The 7,796-nt window shown below is 40.0% G+C and overlaps 1 long non-coding RNA gene across 1 annotated transcript; it reads right to left on the reverse strand.

Moving 5' to 3' along the window:
• Positions 1–712: 712 nt before the first annotated feature.
• LOC111861537 lies at positions 713–7,357 on the reverse strand. Its single transcript, XR_002842256.2, has 3 exons — positions 6,724–7,357; positions 4,637–4,801; positions 713–794 (listed from the first exon to the last, which is right to left on the reverse strand). It is a non-coding gene; the product is annotated as an uncharacterized LOC111861537 (long non-coding RNA).
• Between the last annotated feature and the right edge of the window lie 439 nt (positions 7,358–7,796).

The following is a 7,796-nucleotide window of genomic DNA, read 5'->3' on the forward strand; positions in this document are numbered from 1 at the left end:
ACTTCTGCTTGCTCACTGCTATTCCGACTTTCATTGCCTAGTAAAAAATGGTTAGAACATTTGATACAGACTCTCCCTTGTAAAAACACTACAACACTATCTGACATTTTTAAATGTGGATAATGTGCCCGAAGATGCTCATGAATTAGAAGAAATCAACCGACGTTTTCAATGTTGATACTGGGAACCAAGGTTCTGCAATCATTTTTTTTATCTTGCCTGGTGTGATAGGGTTGTGTCACAAGAAGTTGAATCACATAAATCTCTTATGTGATTGTGTTTTGTGGCATCTCTGTAGTGGTATGTATATGGTGATCTGATTGATTGAGTGAGGTTTTTTTGACACTGGTTGCCCCTAAAGACACCCATTTACCGCTGAAATATACTGGGATTCGTAATTATTTATTAACACAAAATTGGACATATTTGATTATACTCTTGATTTAATCTAACAAATAAGTTTATTAAATTTATGTTAGGAAGGGAAAGTATTACAAGTACATTTGATACAAATCATCAGCAACAGCATCATCACCATCATCATCAGCTAAAACAGCCCTTTTTGTGCCACAGCATTCCTCAGACGATTCTGAGGATGTGCCATGCCACAGTGACAAGCGACTCACCTAACATGGTCACATCATTGCCATGGTAATTTTCAGATTATTCATCCCACTATTGTATAAGGTGATAAAAAAAAAAAAAGCATATCAGAAGTAGTTACCAGTGGAATCCCTGCTTCTCAAGTCCTGCTCCAAACCTGTTTTGTGTTATTCAAACTGTTGTAACCATATCTGAAAAAGATAAGAGACATACAGCTGTATTCAGTTATTCAGTATTGAGGGGGTGGGTTTCCCCATGCACCGCGACTGATAGTCTATTGTACATCACCCTTTTAATTTCTACAGTCTCCATCCCCTACCGGTACTGGTGCTTTCTATCAGTCCCTTTCTGCCAGCGAGGTTCCAACATTCTACTGGCAGTGGTATCTAATAGTTAGTCCCTTTCTGTCAGAGAGGTCCCCCCTCCTCTGGCAGTGGTACCAATACTTCCCCCATCTATCGGAGGCATTGGAAACTACTTTGGGCAGAATATTTTTGGTCAAATTTTGCTCAGAGGCCTCCTAGAGACATGAGGTTCTTTTACATGCCGTAAATCTATGACACGGGACCCACAGCTTAAAGTCCCTCCTGGAGGACTTGTTCCCTGAATTTTTCTGCCCTTAAAAATTCCATGACCTCCGCCGGGTTTGAACCCGCGTACCTTGAGTCATGAGGTGGGAACGTTACCCCTAGACTATGGAGGCCGCTTTCAGATGTTCTTAGTTTCATATCATCATAAATACAAAGAGTACTACCGTCTTCTTGGATGTGACGCCACGTAGTCTAACAGAATTTCACTGATATTTCGCAAGAACATACGGACTTCATCTTCAGAGTCAAGGAGCAGGACAAGCAAGTAGCCAATATGTTCCTCCCAAATAACAGTAAACTTCCATCAAACTGTACAATATCACATCCTACAAGATAGTGCTCCTCACAGTTATTGCTGTGAGAACCTCAAAACCCATAAATACACAAATTCCTCACTTAGCATTGTCTCAGTTAATGTTGTTTTGTACTATGGTACCATTTCCACAAGGCTCCGCACAAAGTTGTGTTAACTTATTATTATATTGTTGTTCATCCCAGGGTTCAAGAATATGGTTGAAGAGGAGGGTTATTCACCTAAATAAGTGTTTAATGTTGATGAAATTGGGCTGTCACATAGCACTTGCTAGTTTCACCTTCGGTCATCAGTTAATACAATACATCACACTAAATGTTAAATAAATACTACTGTAGTATACAGCTGCAAGAATAAACAAGTAGTTACATCTGCATTCATACTGTCTACACTTTTAATGCATGTTATGTGGTGAAGAAAGGCTGAGGAACGTAACCTATTTATTATATTTCTTATGGTAAAATGAATCTGCTTAATGTAGTTTCACATAACATCATAGTTTATAAGAACATATTCACAACATTAAATGAGGACTTAAAAGTGATAAAACAGAAATTTGTACATGAACACATGTGTTAACATGTCATTTTTAAACCCTACTCCTAAATAATCAACATTAAAAATACAGAGTTCTATCTCCTGGGATATAAAGTCATGCAGTCCACTGAATGTCAACCAGTGTTTCCGAGGAACATGCCACCTCCATCTTCAAGGTTTGCTTCATACCTGCTTCACAGTGGTTTCTTGCTTGGTTTATTCTTCGACCGTAAAGATGGAGGCAAGATTTTCCTCCAAAACACTGGATGACTTTCCACAGACTCACAACATTATATCCCAGAAGGTAAGATTCTTCATGAGAACCTCAAATCCTACATTAAAAATACAGTTCGAACAACTGCTGAAGTCTCTGAACTGATAAATAATGGTAAAAGTTAAAGATAAAGCTATCCCTGTAACAGGCCATGGAGGCCCATTGGGCCAGTAAGACATCAAGGCTCTAGACAATCGGCTCACAGATGGCAGTGAGGTTGTCAGCCCTACACTTCAGACACCCTTTACCACCCTGGAATATTGCTGGTACTCATTTCTGTTAGAGGCTGAGTCAACCACAGGGCCATAGTGTGGGTGCAAGGGTTAGGTCAACTAAAAAATTCATTGACTTCATTGGGAATTGAACCCATGACCTTCCAGCTTGTAGCACAGTGCCTCAACCAACTATACTACCATGAGCCCCCAATAAATAATGATAAAGAAAATGAAATTAGTATAAATATAGAACTGATTTCAAACATGGTACACAATATTGCCAAGTTATGGGATTCTTCTGATGTTATGGTGTTTCATCTTAATAGAAAAAACTGAAATAAATTTGCAAAGGGAAGTAAATATAGAGTAATTCAGATTGTGCTACTCTGGGATGTCAAGCTGTGTCGTCTCATTAGTAGACACTGACATGTTGGAGGAAGTGCTGCCACCACCTTTAAGGTTGAAACGTGTAACAAGAGGTAAGAGGAAATGGGAACAGAGCCCAGTATGCACCGATGGGAACAGTACACAGAGAAACAGCCCTATTCTGGATCTTCAACACAGAAGGGAAATGGAATTGTGAACTGTGGGTCTGAGTGATCATTTTCCTTGCTGCCTACTTATATTTCCTCAATTTACACATTTCAACCATGAATATGGAGGCAACACATTCCTCCAAAACGTTATCTGCCTACAAGACTATAGAGTGTTACAACCTAGAAGAGCACAATCTGAACAATAATAAAACTTTATCATAAAGTAATAATGAAGTTCTATTTAAAAACAATACCATCTTACATTTGTGCTTCAGCAATTACATTATTTCATAATAGGCTGTAAATATTGGGCAACTTTTTTCCTTCCCATAAACTGCAGTTAGTTACATGAAATCTTATGCTGCTCACAAATTCTACATTTCAGTCTTTATTGTATGCATCCTGCTGTGTATCAGGAAGTGGTATTACTATGTGGCCATCAACACAACAAATTCCAAATAAATAAATCAATATTACTGTTCCTTCTGCCTTTCCCACCAAAAACCTCTATGCATTCCTATTCTCCCCCATGCACTCTACATACCCTGCCCCTCATTCTCATTGACTCGATAATTCTTATTGTACCTGGCAAAGAGTAAAAGTCATGAAGCTCCTCATAATGCAGTTTTCTCCAACATTCATCCCTCTTTGGTCCCCATATTCTCTCAGCACCCTAGTCTCAAATACTTTCAGTTCATTTTCTTTCCTTAATGTCAGAGACCAAGCTACACACCCATACAAAACTACAGGCAAAATTATAGTTTTGTACAGTTTAATTTTTATGTTTTCTGACAGCAGATGACCGCTCAATGGAGAGAAATTTGACGAGATCAGTACTTAACTTCAATATTATCCTTTAAAATCCCTCAATCACCTCACAGAAGACATAGTTTTCGAAAACATCAGGACAGACTAGCATAATACTCTTGAAAATGAAACCATATAAGACAATGCTAGTCAGCCACTATATAACACATTAGGTCACTTCAAGATAGCTGTTGTATAATTTATTGGATCAATACTGAACCGAAACTGTAATGTGCAAAGCCTCCGGATTCGCCAGACTCTCTCAACCTGTAAGTATCTGTACTGCTTGGGTTGATTTGAAAATTGTCTGTCCCGCCTGAGCAGCAGAACAGTTTTCCCCCAGTTCTCAATTGCAATGTAAGTGCATCTCTCATGCATTTATGGATTCAAAGACTGTCAAACATTTCAAGACGCTCAAACCAAGTGACCCTTATCACTATGGAATCCACATCATTAAAGTCTAACTGTTTCACCGATTACTTAGTGCCTTCTGGGATATGATACTGTGTAGTCTTGTAGATCGTTACAACTGTTTCGGAGGAATGTACTGCATCCATCTTCAGGGCAGAAGGAGATGGCCAAAGCATGTTCCTCTGAAACACTGGTATAGATCTACCAAACTACACAGCTTCTCATTCCAGACAACAGCCATCTTCAGCGTCACCAATGTATGGACCTCACCTCCAACTGCTCTAATCCTTCTGAATGCAGTTATGCAGGACATATCCTAACAAGCTAAGGATGCAATCCTGAAGGCATACCTGCAAAGATGGAATCCCAAGCCCCAGTAAGGAGGCATATATGGCCTTCCAATTACTTCGTATATTGCTGGATAACATTCTGTGGACTAGGACCCAAGAAAATGAAGTCTAGGAGCCCTCCCAGTGTTCGAAACGTTACAGCTGGTGCTGGCTGGAGGATCACCTCTGCAACATTATACAAGGTGTTTCCCAAAAGTCATGAAATATATTTCTTTCCCGTGCTCCTACTGGTCGGAGTGCGCTGGAACCAGTTGGGTTAGGGGGGAAGCCTTTAGCTTCACAGCGTGCCCAAGGTAAGTCTGCTCGAGCATCGGAGGCATCAGTATCGCTGATTTAGTGCACCTGTGTTTTGTGACCACGTAGCGATGGCGGATATTTTCGAACAATGTTGGGCGGTCAAGTACTGCACAAAGCTCAACAAAAAAGCTGCCGAAACTCACGAACTGCTTAAGCAAGCTTACGGGGAGTCTGCTCTATCATATGTGCAAGTTACAAGGTGGGTGAAGAAGTTTAAGGAGGGCCAGGAAAGAGTGGAAGATGACCCCCGCTCTGGACGGCCATCAACAAGCCAAACCGATGAAAATGTGACTCATGTGCATGATTTGTTGAATACTGACTGTCGAATGACTGTCTGGTTGTTAGCCGACACTCTGAACATTCCAAAAACCGTTGTGCATCGCATCGTTATGGACGAATTGAATGTGCGAAAGGTGTGCGCCAAGCTGGTCCTCAAATTGTTGATGGACGAGCAAAAGGCCAATCAAGTGTTGATCGCGAGTGAATTGAAGGAACGTGTGGAAATTGAACCTCATTATTTAGACTGTGTTATTACCGGTGATGAAATGTGGACATTTGAGTAAGACTCAGAAACGAAGCGCCAGAGTGCTGAATGGCACACCTCGGCTTCCCCGAAACCGAAGAAGGCGAACATTAGCAAATCCAAAGTGAAAACAATGCTTATCGTCTTTTTCGACGCCAAGGGTGTGGTACACAAAGAGTTTTTACCTCAAGGACAGACCGTCAACGCTCCCTACTACGTGGATGTTCTAGAAAGATTAAGGAAAAGGATCATCCGCATGCAAAAAGACATTACCGCTAACTGACGGCTGCATCATGACAATGCGCCCAGCCACACGTCTCTGCTCGTCCGTGAGTTTCTGGCGAAGCACCACGTGGCAACGCTGCCGCAGCCACCCTACAGCCCCGACCTAGCTCCGCCCAACTTCTTTTTGTTCCCGAGGATCTCAAGACTGCACTCAAAGGACGCCGTTTTGAAAGCATTCAGGCTATCCAAGCGGCCGTGACAACAGCTTTAAATGAGGTTCCCGTCGAGGCCTTTCCGGGCACGGGAGAGTCGGTGGAAAAAATGTGTAGATGCTCATGGACAGTACTTTGAAGAATATTAACACTTTGTACCGATATCATCAAAAAATTTAAAAAATATATATATATTTCATGACTTTTGGGACACACCTTGTACCTCTTAAAACTGTGAGCTTCATTATGACCAAACTATAAAAGTGACGGTACTAACAAACAATTCATAGCCAGTAAAACTGGATTATTTATTTAAAATAGATGCCTCAAGAAGAATTTAGGATCGTGGCAAGATACCTTACAATATTCAGTATTACTGGGTTCTTGGACTTTGTCCCTCGTCTGGTATTCTAAAAATACTAGAGAACACAATGTTTCAGAAACTGGATCTGTTTCCATCCTTAAGTGATGGGGGAGACACCTACTCTGTTGAGTCCTTACACCAGTCATAACCCTTTAGAATCTAATGATACAATATGTATAATAACTATACCATAAAGTTATAAGATTTTATGAAATGTAAAATGACTGAGACCCTTAATTTTCTCATGTACAAAGATAAACTATGTATGAAGTACATGCTCCTAATTAAAAAATTAATAAATCATGATTGCAAATATGTGGTAACATTATGGTAACCAAAACATTTAACAAAACCTGACCCTGAAGACGTTAATCTCTTTCAGTTTCATCTTTTCTTGTGTTACCCTATCATGATACTTCCATCAAATAAATCATGTAGCAGAGTTACAACAAAATATCTCACTTACCCATAGCATTGCTATTGAGCAGAAACACACCATGGCTTTTCCCGCTTTTCTCCATCATCAGATAAAATGGATGACTGCCATAAAGGTTTGCCTGAAAAACAACAAACAACATGCAATAACAGTGAAGCATTTCAACAGAATAGGCAACGAAGAATTTCGAGATTTGCAGAGAAAACTGTTAAGAGATTTGCCATGCAACAGTTGCAAGGTCTTTCAGAATCCAAATAACAAGACAGTACAGATAATGGAGCGTCCCTAAGAGACTGAGTGATGAAATAGGCTCAAGTAGTAATGTTTCTGACCTGTATTCAAGAGGTAAACAATCCGAATCTTGGCTGGACACTAGCTACCCTGACTGAAGTGATTCATGGTTTTCCTCAATCCCTCCATGAAACAAAAAGAGTTAACTACACTGTGAGGGCTGGAAATTATAAGTATACACACGGAGTGAGCCCCAGTGCTGTAATATGCATGCCATGTTCAATATAAGCTGTTGATTCAAAAGCATTTTAGCAAGGGACAAAAACAAATACACACCCACACCATATTGAATTTGTGATATGAGATGCCTCATTTTCATTATAAACTTTAAAGAAAGTTAGAAAATTTAACTGTTGTAACCCATGCACTATAGAATGCAGAAGGCTTTGGAGGCTATATACCCAGGAGCAAATTTACTATTCCACTCAGAAACATTTTGTCAATGACCCATTCTTTTAGAAATTTTGGAACCGTTTAGAAATCTTAAAGACAGAACTGTTCTGTCTTGTTCCAAAGATGTGTTGACCACTGATGTCTCAGCCAGTCTACCTCTGAATTCTTGTATTTTGTGGCAAGCAGAACTGACTGAGCCACTTTGTCTCTATCACTAATAGAAGGGCAGTTCAAGAGGGTACCAGCACAACAAATAGCCACTAAGGGTATACCTCAACCAACACACAATGGAGAATCATAACACTGCATCGTACTACATGAGCACAAATATACAATTAAGGTGATATTTCTTTATTCAAATACTGCTTCTTAGAAAAGAAGCGTGGCCTTATTTTCAGACCCTTACAAATAAGTAGGAA

The sequence above is a fragment of the Cryptotermes secundus genome, unplaced genomic scaffold (assembly GCF_002891405.2).
Source record: "Cryptotermes secundus unplaced genomic scaffold, Csec_1.0 scaffold6169, whole genome shotgun sequence".
NCBI classification, from domain to species: Eukaryota; Metazoa; Arthropoda; class Insecta; order Blattodea; family Kalotermitidae; genus Cryptotermes; species Cryptotermes secundus.